The sequence below is a fragment of the Peromyscus californicus genome, unplaced genomic scaffold (genome assembly GCF_007827085.1).
Source record: "Peromyscus californicus insignis strain IS unplaced genomic scaffold, ASM782708v3 Scaffold_6__1_contigs__length_162567912, whole genome shotgun sequence".
NCBI lineage: Eukaryota > Metazoa > Chordata > Mammalia > Rodentia > Cricetidae > Peromyscus > Peromyscus californicus.
In genome coordinates this window covers 104,072,173-104,091,167 of record NW_026294584.1, presented here as the reverse complement: position 1 = coordinate 104,091,167, position 18,995 = coordinate 104,072,173, and positions in this window count along the sequence as shown.

The following is an 18,995-nucleotide window of genomic DNA, read 5'->3' as shown; positions in this document are numbered from 1 at the left end:
TGCTGGGTAAGGGGGCACAGACCCTGCATCTGAATTGACTCTTGGACCAATTCAGTGGGTTACTTAGCCTCTCCACGTCTCCGTTTTCTCATCAGCAAAACATAGGTAATGAATTCTTCATAAGATTATTAGAACAAACAAGTGAAGTAATAGACAGCATTGTTAGGATGATTGACGCACAGTAGATGCTGTGTGCGATTGATGGGGCTGTCATCTGCACAGTGTCAGTTCTCCCACCAGCTGCCTCTGTCCTACATGTGTCTCACAAAGCGTCTTCCCTTAGGCAATGTCCCAGTCCCCGTCCTGAGCATCCAGCAGACCTCACGGAAGACTTTTTATACCCAAAGGTGTCCTTAGATCATTGAGGCCACAATTGTCATTTTGTAGGTGATGCAACCGAGACATAGCGAGGAGACGTACCCACACTGAGACATAGTGAGGAGACATGCTCAAGACTGTGAAGCAAGTTCTAATCCCTGGGCGAATTCAGCCTAGAGCCAGGCCCAGCCGGGCGTCTTCTTTCACACCTGGCTTGCCAGCCCCATTGTTTCCTTGTGTTGCCAACAGGTTCTCAGTGTTGCATGTATGAAATGAGCTGGAAGCCAGGAACTGGAGGGCTTGGGTTTCTTGCCCACACCCTGCCGCAGGCCTGAGTCATAGCCTTCAAATACATAAGAGGTTTATTTGGATATTTATTTTCTTCAGTTTGTTTAGCAGGCAAAGTTACTGAAAACCATACAGTTAGCCTTGTGCCCAGGCTCTCCATTCAAGAATTCAACCACCTTAGGACCAACAGTATTGGTGGGAACAGTGTCCTGTCTATGCTGAACATACACACATGGCTTCCTGTCATTGTTTCCTGTCAATGCAGCATACCAACTGGTGACTCAGCATGGGTGGTATGTTACGTGAGTGACGCAGAGGGTGAGAGGTGACTTGAAGCACACATAAAGTCTATGAAAACGCTCTGTCATTGTGAACAAGTGACCCGAGCATTCTCTGATCTGGTCATCTGAAGAGGAAGGAAGATCTTGCGGACAGTGAGGGGGCGACTCTATTTCCCCTAAAATAATGAAACATTACTATGTGTGTTCTTAGGACAACTGTCAAAGCCACCCAGAGCCCAGGAAGGTTGAAGATTCTCCCTGAGCGAGTGTGGTGCTCATCAACCCCACGCTGACCTGGCAAGGCATGGACTTCCAGGTTCTGGTCCCAGTCTGTCATTTCTGAGCCTGATCTTCCGGCCTCTGGTGGCTGACAGGTGGTCAACAAGCATCAGGTCCCTTTGGCTAAATTACTCAGGGCTGATGTCTGTGACTTAACCTACTTACTTGCCCTGTTAGTGCTGTTGTGAAAGTCCCTGGCAGCTACAGGTGTCAGGAAACTCCTGGGAACCCAGGGGTTTAAGGTAGAGGCACCTGCAGGAAAGAAAGGCTGAGCAGATGGCAGGTGAGACCTGAGGAGTCCCTTTGGACCAGTCAGCAAGAGAAAGACAGTGAGCGGGAACTATGCCAGATCCAAGCTAGCACACTGAAGTCTCAAAGGAGGCAGGGCCACAGGGCAGCAGGACAAGAGGGCCCCTGAAACAGGAAAATGAGAGGTAGAGAGAGAAGGGAACCTCCAGGGGCTCGGCAAAAGGGTCCCTTATGGAGTGCTCTTAAAAATAAAACCGGGGCTGCAGCTGCAATTCCATTGGTACAGAGCTTGCCTAGCATGCCTGAGTCCCTGTTCCTCCCTCCAAAAAAACGAGGTAAAGGTGATCTAAGGACAGCCTGGACAGCAGATGCCAGTCATTCATTCTGTCATTCATCACTCAGCATGGATATATTAGGTACCAGCCACATGCAGAGTATTATGCCAGGTGCTGAGATGAACTCAGTCCCTCCACTCTTGTCATTGACATCTGTAGGAGGAAAGGGACAAGAAAACCAAGAGGTGGAAGGGGCACACGGAGGAGAGATCAATGGTTCCTACAGGAAATCACTGGTGGGGCGCCCATCACCAGCAGTCAGAGCAGGACTTGCGAGGCCTCCAGCACACTGCCAGCCTGTGTACCGCAAGGGCCTGCCCTTTTGCTTGGTGCTTGGCATGCTGCAGGCTTTGGTGAAGAAAACAAGCGAGAAGCCAAGGTGTGTTTCCTTGGGTTCCCAGAGGCCTCCTGGAGACATCCACAGACCACACCCCCACTTCCTGTCTACCCAAGTGTGGTCGCTGAGCCGGCACCGGGACCTGTCTTAGTGTGTTGGCAGATCACAATTCCACATGTAGCAGTGACATCTAGGATGATAAGGGAGGCCAGAGAACAGGAACCAAACACCATTAGTGGGGAGCAGTAGCTTCCAGTGTTCTTGGCTCCTAACACCCTGTTTTACATTCTATGGATCTCTAGAAGAAGGAGCTAAAAGGCTCTCGACAGTGATGAAAGGGAGCTTGGAGGGTCCACTTGAGGGTCCTTGAGGGGTCCAAGCTCTGCTGGAGTGTGGTGGGACATAAATGTGTTACACTTGACCTAAACAACATCACCATCCTCTCTTTCCTCTCCCTTTTTGCCTTCCAACCACATTAAGAGTGGAAAACTCCTAGAAGATACTGACAAAGGAAACAGCCTAAGTCCCTGACTGCACAGAGCAGAGAAGCCCCTGCATGGTAGACACACACACACACACACACACACACACACACACACAACAACAACAACACATGCTTCTTTCTCCATCACTGAAGTAATGTGAAATAACCTTCCATTGGGTTCAGACACTAAAGCTGCGTTCTGTCTTTGACAGGAGCTAACGTTTCTTGTTCTGACTAATGTGGCATTTGAACTGTTGTTACTGCAGAAGAAAACCCTCCCAACGTTTTTAGCATCTTTTAGTTCCCCTGCCTCAGTCTATTTGTGATACATCAACACAAGAACATGCAAATTTTAAAGCTAAGTCGTAGATGCATGTCAACCCACATCCCAACTCCTCCCTGTCAGTGCTCCAGAGGACGTAGCAAGAGCGGGTGGGAGGACCTGGGCATGTGATAAGAACAAAATGCCAGGAGAGACAGAACCTTGGCATCTAAAGAAGATCACAAAGACCAAGTTCAAAACTGTTGGAAATAGTGCGTGGTTGTGCTTCTAAGTTAGAACACTCACCTGCTCGGAGCAGAACACGGGGAGCATTGTTAGAGTCACACACACCTGACTGGAAGGAAGCAATAGAACTAAGTGATGCAAGGAAAGAGGTGCCTGGGTAGGAAGGCACCGGCCAGGCAAAGCCACCCGGGAGCAGGGGAACTTCTACCTCTTTCTTGGGGCTAAGTTGCATCCATGTAGCCACAGCCCCATCCCTGCTATTGATGGGGACCCCGAGTCATCCCTCAGGCAGGGAGACATCTTGGAAGCCTTTATGATGAGAGGGACTTTGCTGACACCCCAAGCACATTCCAGAACTTCCCAGGGTAGCAGGAAAACATGGAGGCATCTGTTTCACCTGACCTCTCAACACTGGCAGACACTGAGGTCACTCGGGGCACTTGTGCCGAGTGAGGAAGACCCTGCGAGAGAAGGCGTGCTTGGGTAAGGGTGGCAAGCAGAAGGAGGAGAGGTGAAGGAGAGAAGGGTGCCTGGAGATGTGTACAGCGAGACAGGGGAGACCGAGCTGGGGAAAGGCAGCTCTCGGGGAGGCAGGCTCCAGCCCACAGTACCCACAGAAGGCTCTTGATCACAGCCTTGGGGGCGGCTACTTGTGGTCCCTGCTGTCGGGTAGCACTGTAAATGCCAACGAGTGTTCCTAGTATAGGGCCCTGAGCCCAGCAGCAGCAGAGATGGGCTGGGTGAGTCAGGCTTCTCCGGTTCAGAGAAAGATCAAGACTCTGGAATGCCTGATCCTCAAGCAGAGGTGGAATATATGTACCCACCTATTATGCATGACCACAAGGCATGTGAAATCAATGCAGCTAGGCTTGCATATCTGTGGGTCTGCATCATGTGGTTCCACTCACCCATGGTCTCAAATATGGAAGCACACTGCATCTATACTAATGTGTGCAAACATGTTTCTCTTATTTGCTACAACACAGTAGAGAAGTCCAGACATATATTTCCATTGCTTTAGGCACTCTAAGTCACTAAAGGTGAAGAAGCATGGAGCAGATGTGTGTAGGCTCTGTGCAAATGTACCATTCCGTGCAATGGACTTGAACACCCACAGATTTGGCTATTTGTGGGAGGGTGCTAGAAACAATGCTTTTCAAATATCAAGGGCTGGCTGTGCATGCAAGGGGCATGCTAGACCCTTGAGATACCAAATGGTGGGAAAATACCTGTGAAAGTGTGCACTGGGGGTCTTGGGAGATGGCTCAGTAGGGAAAGTGTTTGCTGTGTGAGTGTGAAAACCTGAGTTCAGATCACCAACATCTGCAGAAGAAGCTGGGCATGGTGATGCATGCCTATAATTCTTACATTGATGAGGCAGAGACAAGAGGATCCCTAGAGCTCCCTGGTCAGCTAGTATGATTAAATCAGTAAGCTATAGGTGCAATGAGAGACCATGCCTCAGAAAATAAGGTGGGATACAGTTGAGAAAGACGCTCAGCCCTGATATCTAGCCTCCACATGTGCACACGCACACACATGCACACATATGAAAAGAATGTGCCTTGATGCACAATGTCTGCTAAGCCCCTGACACACAGAAGTCACTAGAATGTAAACACCAATGGAGACACGGAAAAGACATGATAGCAAACTATATTCAAAGCACTACAATCCTTGGTGCACCAGCAAGACTTCCTCTCCTCGGTTAGGAAAGAAAACAGAACATCTAAGAAACATGAACTTAAATACAAACAGAAGGCAAGCGATGCCATGAGGCCAGAGGCCTTGCCTGAACTGTGAGGCCCACAGCATGTGGCTTCCGGGTCCAAGCTCATGTCCTCACTCTCACCCTATTGCTCCAGCCACACACCATCTTGAGAACAGTGCTGGGTCCTTATGCAGACCTTTGCTCTTGCTAGGCACTCCTCCAGGGCTTCTTCCTCTCTCTAGCCTTGGCACGGCTCGCCTGCACTAGTCTCTGCTAAGTTCAGCTGCACAGAGAGTTGACTGGCTGTGACCAGCCTGGCCAGTGACACACACACACACACACACACACACACACACACACACACACACACACACACACACACCCGTTTCCCTATCACTTGTTTTCTTGTCACTTCGCTCATGATGCCTTTACTATTTCCAGCACTGTGCACTATCTCACGTGCTCAATATTAACATTACATTGTTTCTATTTACTTACAATAGACGGCATCTTTACTTGTTGACTGTCCAAATGAACAACTTAACATATGGCTGGTCTTCATTGAGGTATGCTGTGTCAAGTACACACTGGATTTGGAAGACAGCATAAAAAGGAGTGTAAAAATTGGTAATCTTCATATTGAGAACATTTGGAAAGGGTATCGCTTTCAGGCTTTTGGTGAAATTTTATCTATATATTGGGCTAGACAGTTTCCAAAACAATTTCGTTTTTATTTATATGAAGAAGTGTTTTGCGTGCATTGCATGTATGCACCACATACATACATGCTTGGTGCTGGAGGAGTCCAAAATAGGCATCAGAGCCCCTGGAACTAGAGTTACAGATAGTTATGAGCCACCATGTAGGTTCTGGGAATGAAACCCAGGTCCTCTGCACAAGCAGCCAGTGATCTTAACTATCAAGCCATCTTTCCAGTCCCCACATTTTTAAAAATTAAAATTAATTGCATTTGTTTCTTTTGAATAGTGTCTCTCCTAGAATATTTTCAAGCCCACCTGTGGTCTATTTCCACTGGACAGTGGGAATCTAGGTCAGAATCAGAGGTCAGAGCAGGGATGGTGGCTGCCTTGTCTTCCCCTCTTCCTCCCCCCTGCCCCCCACCACACACATACACACAGAGTACCTGGTACATGGAGCAGGCTAGCACACAGAGGCTAAATGGGACTCTGCTTTATTGTAAACTTAGCAACATTCTCTCTGTGTCTGTGTCTCTTTTTCTCTCTTTCCCTCCCTCCTTCCTTCCCTTCCCAGTGACGTCACTGTTATTTAAGACTCTGCCACCCTTCCTTATCAACTTACTTCAGCCTGGTTTTACTTATATGTTTTTTCAATAGATATTAAACATGTTTGCCACTGTCATCTGAAAACCTTAACTGTATTCTAAAATAGTTACAGCATTTTAAGTGGCCCATTGTGTTAGTCTGTCTTTCAAAGCTGTAATGAGCTACAAGTGGTCTCGGTTCTTTAGCTCACAGTTTTGCAGTGATGCCTACATCTGCTCAGCTCCAGGGCCCTCCTGCCACAGGGCAGGCACTGGTGAGAACGTGAGCAGGAAGAAGGATCACCCCTTGAAGCAGGAAGCCAGAGCAGAAGGGGAACTCACAATCTCTTCTGGGGCAGTGTCCCCAGCTGACCTAAGGACCCCCCACAGAGCAGGGCCTCTTAAAGGTTCACACCACCTCAACACCATAGTGAGGACCAGGCCTCCAACACAGGGACCCACAAGGGGCAGGTAACGTTTCTGGCCATAGCACCCATCTTGTAGACACACTGGTTAATCCAATTAACGAGAGACTGCTTGAAAAAGGACAGGAAAACAGCACCAAGATGAACATGTGAGCAAAAGCCTGAGTGCCGCAGGCCTGATCTCGATTTTCTCCTGATCAGCCCAGGCCAGCCCCACCAGAGCATCAAGCCGCAACAGCACATACCTGCAAGAGAAGAGGCACCATCCGATCACTCTCCCCAGCAGTTTAGCGAGCACCGGTCTATGTGTCGGAGTCTGGGCACGGTGGAGAACTAGACGGACGAGACGAGCCACACAACACAGCAGTTCTACAGGGTTATCTTGCATTCTCAGTCCCTGCTCTCCATTAAGGTTTAAAGCCTACAGTGTGCAGGGGGCAGTGGAATTCTCCTAGAGTAATTTTAGGATGTTTATGAATTACGATTATTGAGGACAAATCGCTACAGAAATAAGACACAGGCTAGAAAGGTAATTCAAGAGACCCTCCCTAAATATGCCAAGTGGGTGAAGATTCTCCAGCAAGCAATTTCTCCTGAGGGTTGAGTCCCCTGCATGACAGGGTGTCTCCCATGTGAATCACCTCCAAGACTCACATGTTGCACACCCCAACCTAGAAAATGGTAACACTGTATTTTCAGAGGGTGGAAGAAAAAAGGTTTAGTACCAGACTCCATACAGCATTAGTACAAGATACCCCTGGGGAGATACTGTAGCTGGTGTGCTATTTGGCCCAGAATAAAAGCAAAGTATGATGGCCGGGCGGTGGTGGCGCACGCCTTTAATCCCAGCACTCGGGAGGCAGAGCCAGGCGGATCTCTGTGAGTTCGAGGCCAGCCTGGTCTCCAAAGCGAGTTCCAGGAAAGGCGCAAAGCTACACAGAGAAACCCTGTCTCGAAAAACCAAAAAAAAAAAAAAAAAAAAAAAAAAAAAAAAAAAAAAAAAAAAAGCAAAGTATGAGACCCACCAGAACAGACCACCCTCCCCTCGAGCCCTTAAACTCTACAGCACCACAGAGCAGGAAAACACACCGTTCCTTTGTTAGCTTTGACCATGCCTGAGAAACTGCTAGTTCTGCAGCCCGGATCAGTCACTTGGAGCTGAAAGGAGGCAGGCTGCCTGAGCAAAAGGTTTGATTTAAATTCTGCAGTCAGTGCAGTACCAGGGCATGGGAGCCCACTGGCAGGACTGTGGCACCAAGGGGACCTGACGAGGTCAGAGTGCAAGTTTCCAGGTGAATGTATAATCAGTCCCTGGCTTATAAATTATATATCATAAAGTTGTGATCAGTGGGTTTCTGTAGAAGGAATGGGTGTGCTAGACTCAAGTGGAGTCTTAGCAAAGAAAGAAACCTTTTGTTTTAAAGAGTGAGGGTTTATATGGGTCCACATATAATTCTATTATCTGCACTCATCCATCCGGTTCATGAAAGTCCATTTGTGTCTTACAAAGTCGGTGTTGGGTTTACAGAAATGAAGAAAATAGGATCCCTGGCTGTAAGAAAACTAGTCTTGTCTGAGAGACGACAACACATGAGCCAATGATTAGGTTGGCACACAGTAAACACAGACAGACAGTTGGAAGCTTTACCGGCACTCCGGGAGGAAAGAATAACCAATCCTACCCAGCAAGGAGCGCGTCAAGGAAGGCTCCTTCAGCAGGGATGTTCAAGCGGGCAGTCCAAAGGTGAGTGAGAGGTTACTGGGCAGCTGAGGGCAGGGGAAAGTTATGCAGGGAAAGGAAATAGTTTGTAGCAACACATGAGTGGAAACAAAGGCTGTATTTACAGATTGGCAGCATAAAGGAGGAAAATGGCCACAGGAGGAAGTCGGGTGAGACCTCGGTTGTTAGCCTGCGCGTTGGTTTGGCTGCCCTAAAAAAGGTCACTGTTCTAGTGTGCTTCTCTGGTGCTGTGATAAAACACTCACCAAAACCAACTCAGGGAAGAAAGGATGGAATTCAGCTCCTGGGTTATAATCCACCACTGAAGGAAGTCTAGGAAAGATCTCAAGGCAGGAACATGAAGGCCAGCTCTGAAGCGTGACATGCACAGGACAACACGCTGCAGACACTTTCTGGCTTGCTTATCATGGCTTGTTCAGCCTGCTTTCTTACATAACCAAGGACGACCTGGGCACCACCCACAATGGAGTGGGCCCTCCACATCAATCTTTTTTTTCTTTTCTTTTGGTTTTTAGAAACAGGGTGTCTCTGTGTAGCCCTGGCTGTCCTGAACTCGCTCTGTAGACCAGGCTGTCCTCAAACTCAGAGATTCGCCTGCCTCTGCCTCCCGAGTGCTGGGATTAAAGGTGTGTGTCACCCCACCCCAGCCCCCAGCATTCCACATCAATCTGTAACCAAGAAAATGACCATAGACTTGCCCACAAGCCCATGTGGTAGGGGCAATTCCTCCACTGAGGTGACTCTCTTTCCAAGTGACTATAGTTTGTGTTAAATTGACAAAAAAACTAACCAGCACAGTGCCCAAATCAGTGGTTTAAAAACAAGCACATGTTTCTCTCACTTAATAATGTGAATAGGACCAGTCCAGGGCTAGCAGGAGGAGTCCCAGCTAGAGATCCTGCCCACTTCTATCTTGGATCTCAGCCATCCATCAGCATGGACCTCATTCACGGGATGGACCTGCTTAGCTCTAAGCCACCAGTGCATGCTACACCCACCACCCATCTCTATATTCATGGGATGTTTTGACCATCCTCCCACATCTCTACTCTAGCTGGAGGGGCAGCAAGCCTCTTATCTCTATGGGAACAAGTAGAGAATCACTCAGGTTGTTCTCATGATGTGTTGGTGGCAGATCAATCTATGAGGAAGCCTGGGGATAGCATTTCTTTTCTCTGGTCACTATCTGCCAAGTGAGACATGAGAGGTCCTGTCTCCAGGAGCAGGAAGAAGTCAGATGAGGCCAGCAGCCTCAGCCTTGGTTTGCTTTGGTGTACTAGGCCAGTGATTTCTAGAATGCTCCTGAGAAAAACCAGTGTAGCTTGATGGAATCTTCTGTCTTCCATAGCCCTACAGAGTGCTTTTTAAAGATTTGAAATTTTCTCAAAATAAGAATTTTCAGGATGTAAGAGGTTACTCAATGTCAAAGATTAAGAAATGAACAAGTATCTGAACTTGTGTACCTGGGAAGCAAGAATTCTAAGCCCTTTTAAAAGATCCTTTCCATAATTGGCCTGCACACATTTTAAGAACCCTAACACATTCCACTGCCCGAACTGGGCAAGTCATGGGCAGTTTCCACTGCCCAGACTGAAGACCCAGGACAGACTTCTTGGCAAGTTGAGACAGGGAAATGAAGTGGATGCAAACTTTACTCCTTTGCATCTGAAGCCCAGTCTGGACACCCTATGGGATGCCCATTGATCTTCCTCAGCTGCAGAGATGCCACCTATAACCACAGAAGCAGCCCAACAAAGGCTCTCTTTCCTTCCAGTTTAGGATGTATCAGAACATCCTCCCACCGAGCCCCACACCTTTCTGAAGTGACACTGGCTAGGATCAAGCCTTTACCACACCACTGGCTGTCACTGGGTCAGGGTAGAAGATTCCAGAAGACACTCACAGCAAGAGGAATTGATAACAGAGGTTAAGAACCTCTAATCTAAAATCCGAAACGCTTCCAAGTAGAAGATGTCACCTGCAATCACCATGGCAGGTCACAATCAAAACACAGACAAGGCAGAGGCAGGAGGATCTCTGTGAGTTCGAGGCCAGCCTGGTCTACAAAGTGAGTTCCAGGAAAGGCGCAAAACTACAGAGAAACCCTGTCTCGAAAAACCAAAAAAAACAAACAAACAAACAAAAAAAAACACAGACACACTAAAGATATGAAGCTGCCTGCAGGCTGTTTGAAAGGCATTTGTGAAATATATATGAATTTCATGTTTAGACTCTGTGCATAGGCAAGGCTAGAGGGAAAATAAACAGTGAAATCCAGGACCTTTCTGACAGCAAGCGCCCCACACAGCCTGTGCTTGCCATGCCTGTGGCCCATTGTGTTGTAAAGAAATGCGGACGAAGGGCATGGCGTTTGGGATTAAGGCAACAGTCAGCACACAGACAAACAAACACATTAGAACAAAAGAATTACTAACTACAAGAAAAAAAAGTGCAGGAAAAGAAGAGTGGAGCACAGTCTCATTTTTGCCGTTTTATAGTCACGGGTGGTATTTCCAGCAATCTAGTAACAGGAGTCTGGGTAATCAGTAGAATGAAAAATCTCCCACCAATATGCTGCAACCCCTGTAACTGCTCTCATTCAAAGGGAGGGTGTGGACTGGGCTCTGGCTTCCCACAGTTTATTCAGCATGCATCCAACGTATACTGAGTACATGCACACATGAAATGATTAAAGAATAAAAGTCAAACTATACATGCACTTAAGCATATAATTATTATCAGTCTATAGAGGAACTTAGTCACTGATGACGGTTATCTCCGAGGAGAGGCAGAATCGGGAACTTGCCCTTGCCAAGGCACATCTTCCTGCCAGCATTGCTTTTTGCAGAGAGTTGTACCACCATTATGAATATACACATTTAATTTTACTCATTTTTTATTTACTTTTGAGGCACTGGTGATTGAACCTGGGGCTCTACGCATGCTAGGCAGGTGCTCAGTTATTGAGATATGCTCCCAGCATAATTCATATGCTTTTAATCTTACTGATACTTATGAAGAATTTGTATAGTCAATATCTGCTGTGCTTATTCAAAATGGTGAAAAGCGGTGCTTGTGTGATGAGGTTAAGTTGAAAGTGCAAGAGTGTACCCAGAAAATGAACCCAATCATATAAATATTCATAGAAAATGGCTGGAAGGAAATCTACTAAAATGTTAGCAGTGGGTGTTCTCGGCAGTGAAGTCATGGATAATTATTTCTTCCTTTTTAGTTTTCAATATTCTTAATTTTCTATTATAAGTGTGCATTATTTTTATAATTGAAAAAATAAGTACTATTTTTAAAGAACCTACATGTAATTGCCAAGTACACTGCTGCATTCATGCTGACGGGTTGCCAGATTTTCTCCTCAGCAGGGGAGCCTGCTTGGGAAACAGTAAAAGCAGCAATGTTCTCGCAGGACGGGGACTCTAGAGAAACTGGAGCTTCGCAGCTGAGCCTAAGGGGTGGTATCATGTCAGAGTGGAGGAGAAGAGAGGGCTGGCAGAGTCACACAGCGCTGCCCTGGGGAAGCAGCCAGGGCAGTGGGCCATTGGAGTGAGGCCTCCTGTGGGCAGTCTCTGGGCAGCCCTGGGAAGGGGCTCTTGAGGGGCAGCATGGGGCCAGGACTCCTGGGGTGGACTTGACACATGCTAATGAGCTGCTGCTTTCCATCTAGGCCAGATTTGTGCCTCCAGTGTATCAAATCACACCTACTCCTTCATACCCCAGGCCAAGTGGCATTCCCTGTGGAGCGCCTCACTTGCTCCTGAGGTGCTTTTCTGGAAGGTTAATCATCACATGCTTTCATATGGGACGTTTTTATCTCTCAGGGAAACCCACCTGATACCCTGACATGCAACTCTCAGTCACTATCACTAGACAGGTTCCTCAAACCAGATGAACCCTGCCTCTATACTCAGCTGGGACTGCTGACATGGAGGAGGCAGAGTGTGTACCTGCCTCACAGGTGCTCACTGTCAGAGAGGGCCAGAAAAGCCAACCAGGGAAGGCGTGCCCAGCAGAACCACCAGCATGACAGAGAAGTGTCTGTGGAAGAGCAGGTGCCAAGACAGAGCAGGGTGACAAGGCAGTGCCAGTAGACGCAGTGATGGCTAAGCCGTAGAGGATGTGCTCATGGTGAGAGGCAGAGAAAAATGCAAAAGTATTCCATTCCACTCCCATGGCAGAGTGGGTAAACCCATAACTCTTTCCCGCTCAGATCCAGAATGTCTCAGTGCTGTTTGCCTTCGTGTGGATGGCATCCACCCCACTGTTAGCTCTGTGCTGGCCTGGATCTCTTGCTAATGTAAAGTGCACTGCAGAGCTTTAGTAAAGAGGACCAGAGGCCCCAGGCTTGCTCATAAATGAGGGGACAAAAGTCAGCTACACTGTGAAGACAGTCTATCTGTCTGAGACTGGTGGGAGACAGGCTCGGTCATCTGCTGCTGAAATGAACACCATCTGCTGTGGTCCCCGCAGAGGGGAACTTGGTAATGTGGCTGGAGTCAAAGCACAGGGCTTACTACCAGCAACGCCAGTTCTAGAACTCTGTCCAGAAGATATGCACCAGTCTGTCCTATGCAGCTCTTTGTAAGTAATTCAAATGCTCTCGATGGGGTAAGTTGAACAAATGAGAGCAGATCCACAAGGGCACCATGCAGCTGTAGGCGTGAAGAGGTACCTCTCTCTACATGCAGCAACAGAGCAATCTTAAGGATGCATTTAGGTGAAAAGGAAGATAGGGAACTCCGTATAGCATGTCAGATACTTTTCTCTAGGAGAAAATGGGGGGGGGGGGGCGGGCAGGGAGAGAATATCAACGCGGTGAAAATGCAAAGCTAATGGTGAAGTAGGGTCAGAATGAGCTGAGGAGAAGGTGAGCTGAGGAGAACGGGGATGGAAACTGTACAGACCCCTCAACACACTTGGCTTTGAGATTTGACTGTGAAAAGTTGTTCATCTCTAGTGACAGACAAGAAATGAAGAAATACAGATGTATATCTATAATCTTATACCATGACCTCTGAATGCAGACTCATTCAACCACAGAAGAGTCTTCCCTTATTTTTATCCCCTAAACAAGATGACATAAAACTATTCATATAGCATTTTGTTGTGTAGCCATTGCCTCTAAAATAAAACTTTCCATCTTGGTGGGACGTTTCTTATGATGCAAGATATCAGAAAATGAGATGAAACATTCCATCCTGTGGGGACACTCATTAATATTCATAAAGTAAACAACTCAAAAGACCCAGGAAGTTCCTGAAACTGAGCAGATACACTATACCCCCTCTTTGCCCAAGTAAATATAAGCAGTAAGGACTACTGAAAACACTCTCAGACTAGATGAGTTGCCTAGAAGAGGCTCAGACTAGTTGAGCTGCCTGGAAGAGACACTCTCCAACTTGTTGAGCTGCCTGTGAGTTGTGCAGTTGTGCAGCCTTGTGAGTTGTCACCCATGCTGGGGTGGGCTTATGGGGATGCAGCTGTCTTTGAGTCATTTCAGAAGTTACCCTACATCCATACTCCTGTAAGTAACCCTAATAAATGCATTTCCACCAATTGGACTTTGGTTATATCCTTACTTTGGTCTTTTGTCAGTACACATCTCCCTAGTAATAGTGTCACGCAGCACAAGTCCAGCTTATTAGGTGTTGTGAGCCAGGCATGTAGAGATGGTTGAAAGTAGATGGTAATTATGTGAAGGTTCTCTATATTAGAGACTTGAACTGAGTATCTATGAGGATCCTGGAACCAGTTCCTGATGGGTGACAAGGAGCAACTATGTGGTCAGTAATAATACTAGTAGTGATGTATTTATATCAATTGCAATACTAAATTATAAATTAAATAAGGAAGCATTCAGCAAATATCATTAGGAACTCAGCTTTTCTACTAAGAAAGATCAAACCATAAAATCTAAGAATTCAAGAAAAAATACATCATCCTTAATTTGAATAGAAAATACAATAATAAATTAAAAGCATGTTTACTCTCAAAGGGAAGAACATGTTTCTTAAGAAAGCCCAAGAACAGAGACTGAGCCAGTCACTCTGAATACCTCTAGCTCCCAGGTGGTAGTCTTTGAAGTCAAGTCCTGTACAGACCAGTGCTCTCCTGACATCAGTTGACTCAGGTAGGGGACAGGACACAAGGAAGGTGGACCTGTGGCACTTTGTCATGATGAAGTTCATATTACAAAGACTTAACACCATCTCAGAGTCCAAAAGCAAAGTAATCTGATTATTAGAAACAATATAAGCAACACATTGGTGACCATCAAATATCCTTCTAAACTCATAGACCTCAAATGAAACTCCTCAAATGAAACTAAAATCTAAGATCTCCTATTTTTCATCTTTGGGGATTTGGTGACCAGCTCATTACTTAGAAAATAGGTAAATATAAAGGGGAAGAAAACAATTCCAACTTTTCCAGAGAAACACTATACATAGGCACGGAGTCAACCAGAGGGGAGCCTTCTTCGTAGGCATCCTATAAATAAAGAAGGGTTTCTACTATCATGTAACAGCTGGGCAAAGACTGTTATAGCTACTAAAACCAGGTTACAGGCTAATGGTAAACTTGGATGTGGATAGAGCTGATTGGCAGTCACTTGGCCCTGATGCTTTGGACCTCTGGCAGTGTAGTATATCACAGAAGGAGCATGTGGCAGAGCACAACCTTTTACTCCAAAGTTAGGAAGTGAAGGAGAGGAAGGGACATGCCCCAAGGACCTACCTTCCTCCACTAAGCACCACCTTCTACAGCTTCCACCAACTTTCAGTATGGCCAAGGTCAGGGCCAATTCTTTAACGCATTGGCCTTGTATAGTGATATATTGTATACCCTAATAAACTTACCTGAGGATTAGAGGACAGAGACAGCCACTAGGTTAGACATAGAGGTCAGGCAGTGATGGCACACACCTTTAATCCTATCACTCAGGAAGTAGAGATCCAGATTAGAGATCCATCTGGATCTCTGTGAGTTCAAGGTCACACAGGGCTACATGAAAGAAACAGAACCAGGCAGTGGTAACACAAGCCTTTAATCCCAGGAAGTAATATGGCAGGACACAGAAAGGTATATTAGGCATGAGGAAACAGGAACTCAGTCTTTTGAGGCTGAGGATTTCGTAGAGGTAAGCTAGTGGTTGTTCTGCCTCTCTGATCTTTCAGCTTTCACCCCAATACCTGCTTCTGTGGTTTTTTTTTTTTTGTTTTTTTTTTTTTTTTTTTTTTATTATAAGACCTTCTAAGATTTGAACAACAGCCTTGGGGGCGCATTCTAGATCCAAATCATGGCACTAGGTAAATATGACCTATTTTGAAACTCTGCATTAAGGAAGTGGGTTGAGGAGATAGTTCAGTCTGTAAAGTGCTTGTTATGCAAGTCTGAGAACTGGGTTCCATTCCTAGAACCACATAGAAAGCCATCGTGGTGGTATGATATGTGCTTGTAATCCCAGTGCTGGGTACACAGAGACAGGTGGATCACCAGGGCTCACTGGTGGGCTAGTTTAGCTCAGTGGGCAAGCCTCAGGTCTGAGTGACAGGCCTGTATCAAAAAACAAGATGGACAGTCATCCTGAAGAACACCTACAGCTGATCTCTGGTCCAAACACAGTGGCACATGTGCACATGCACTCACAACTCCCACTCACAGAAACCTAAGACACAGATTTAGAACAGAACAAAAAAAAAGGAATTTGGTGTTAAATATGCATATGGTAAGATTGATAGCTGGGCACTGGGGTAGAAGGAATGCTCTGAGTTCCAGGCCAACCTGGGCTACAGAGTGAGGCCCTGTCTTAAAAGCCAAAAAGAGAAGAAAAGGGGTAGAATACAATTGTCTTCCTAAACTGAGAGAACAGATAAAAGCGGTTTTATTTTGAATGAAATTTTAATTTAAGAGAATTGCTGGTGATTATTAGTGTCCCTGTATTCAGTTCCCAAAAACCATAAGATGCAGGTCATAGAGATGCATAGAACTCCACTTTCTGGGGTTCATATGTTTTCTTCTGGCCTCCACAGGCACCTGCACTCAGGTGCACATGTGCACACACACACACACACACACACACACACACACACACACACACACACACATATACACACACACACAATTTAAAAATAATAAAATAAAATCTTTAAAAGAATTTCGATATTAATATAAATATGTCAAGGTCTTTGATATGATTCATTCATACATTTTTCATCATGTGATTCTGTTCAGAGAGAGACTTCCTGGGAACTTATTTTTGAAATAATATTTTGAAACATGAGCTAGCTACATCATGGAATGGTATCAAGATAGCCTGTACAACCTACCTCCATCAAATGAAAAAAGAAAGTTTTCAAATGAGATCACATCCCTGAGTAGCCTGTGAAAAGCTGTTTCCAGGCATGGTTTCAGGCAGTGAATTACTCATCCTTAAAACAGCCTTATGAGGTATACATTTATCACTTTTCCATGGGGAAACTGAGGCACTGAAGTCCTAGCATTGCTAAGAAGCAGATACTGAGCCAGGTAGTCTGTCTCCTAAGCTGTTTGGAAAGCCACAGAGCCATCACCCCACACAGCCATCACCCCACACAGCCATCGCCCCACACAGCCATCGCCCCACAGAGCCTCCTCTATTCCACATAAAACCTGCTGTTTCCAACAGTCAGTGTGTATGGTCTCTTTCCTTACTCTTCCTTGTTCTACAGACCAAGAGTGGATGAAGCAAGAAGCTTTACCACCTAGAACCCCTGACTTTGGATTGAGCTGAACTTTCCTGGTAGGAGACTCTAAAGGCAAGACAAGGTGGTTCACAGCAGTGAAGGGGGCCTCAGCTGAGCGACAGTGTTGGGTCATCCGGAGACAACCACGAACACCCCAGACTTCCATCTTTACTGCATCATGATAGACATCCGCAGGGACCCCTGGTCTCCAAGTACCAAAAGCTATCCCCCCACCCCCACCCCACCCCCACCCCACCCCCGTGCCTTTTTTTTTTTTTTTTTTTTTTTTGTAGTTTTTCAGGATTTCTCTGTGTAGCCCTGTTTATCCTGGAACTCACTCTGGAGACCAGGCTGGCCTCAAACTCAGAGATCTGCCTGCCTCTGCCTTTCCTGAGTGCTGGGATTACAGGCGTAAGCCACTATGGGACAGCTGAACTATCCCCTTTTATGCACCTCTGGCCCTCCCTGAAAGAATTTCTCATTCATTATCTCTTGATTGAAATAACTAGGTAGAAGGGGAAAGAGAAAGCCAGCCCAGCCCTGGAATGAGATGCATCCCTTCTCCCCTGGATACCTATGGCCTGCGGGCACAGCACCAGCTCTCTGACCCAGGCTTCACAAGTGACTCCTGATACTGATGTACACATAGCACACATCAGAGTATCCACAGCGGGGAGGACTCTGACCAGAGGTGGCTGTCACCCCCACCGACATTAACAGGTCAAGTTTCCTCAGTTGTTAGAAAAAGGACTATCTTGCAAGATGCTTGCCAAAGCTATCACCAAGTAAGCGGAAGGCCAGGAAGCACAGGGGAGCAACTGGCCTTCCCCACCTCACTCACCCAAGTGTGTCAGATGATGCAGGGCTTCAGATTAAAATCACAAGCCGTGCTCATGGCTTAAGTTTCACATTTGAAAACTTGTATTTGCATGACTCAGAAATCAAAGAAAAACAAAAGGATAGTTCCTCAACCTCACCCTTCCCCACCCTGTATTTTGTCACATTTATTTGTGCAAATATGAGCAAATGTGGATGCATGTATTTACTTCCCTTCTTGTGTCACATAAAACACAGTGTACTGCACCCACAGTTCGGCTGAGGCTGCCAAAGTGAAATTGCACAGACCAAGAGGTTGAGCAACATAAATCCAATCTCAGACAGTTCTGGATGGTGGAAGTCCAAGAGCAGGTCTGGCAGGTGGTGCCTACCAGCTCATAAAGGCTGAAGAACCAGATCCTGGCCTTCATCCTTGGCATGAATGTACTAATCCATCAATACACTGGATGTTGCAAAAGGCAAAGTGATGGTGGTTTTTACATCCTTTCATCATATGAGTGTCTTTCTCCAAACTTCCCCTTATTTAAGCTAACAGGCATACTGGCTCACTGAGTGACCTCATTTTAACATGGTTACCGATCTCAAATAAGGACTCTGAGGTACTGGGAGCCAAGATTTCTGACATGGTTGTCCAGGTAACACAGTGCAGCTATCACCATTCAGGTTTCTGCTTTGTCTGGGGAATGTGGCCCCTGAGATACTCCCCCATCATAGTGTTTGCTCTCTCCCTACTATGGTACCTGTTTCCTTAGAGGGTGAACTGCAGTGTGCTTGATTCCCCCCGCCCGCCCGTAAATGAGACTTCTCGTTCATACCACTACATGTGGGTTGCTTAGTCAATGGGAAAATGTGTTTATAAACGTTGATAGACATTGCCAGCCTTTGTCCTCGAGGCTGTACCATGTCACACTGTGTGGGAAGTCTGGTTTTTCCCTCAGCATTGCCAGCATAGCAAGTTCCTAGTATTCCATTGTTTTTCTGATCTGGTGAGTAGGAAAAGCTTTCTTCCTATCATTTGAATTTTACTTCTCTCATTAACAAAGTTAAGCATCAGTTCACATATTCTATTTGTACTTCTTTATTCTGAGAACTGGCAATGTTTTATTGATCACCACCCTACTTTGTTCTAGATTTCCAAGCATGCCTTACATTAATCAAATTAGCTGTGATGTGGGATGCAAACAT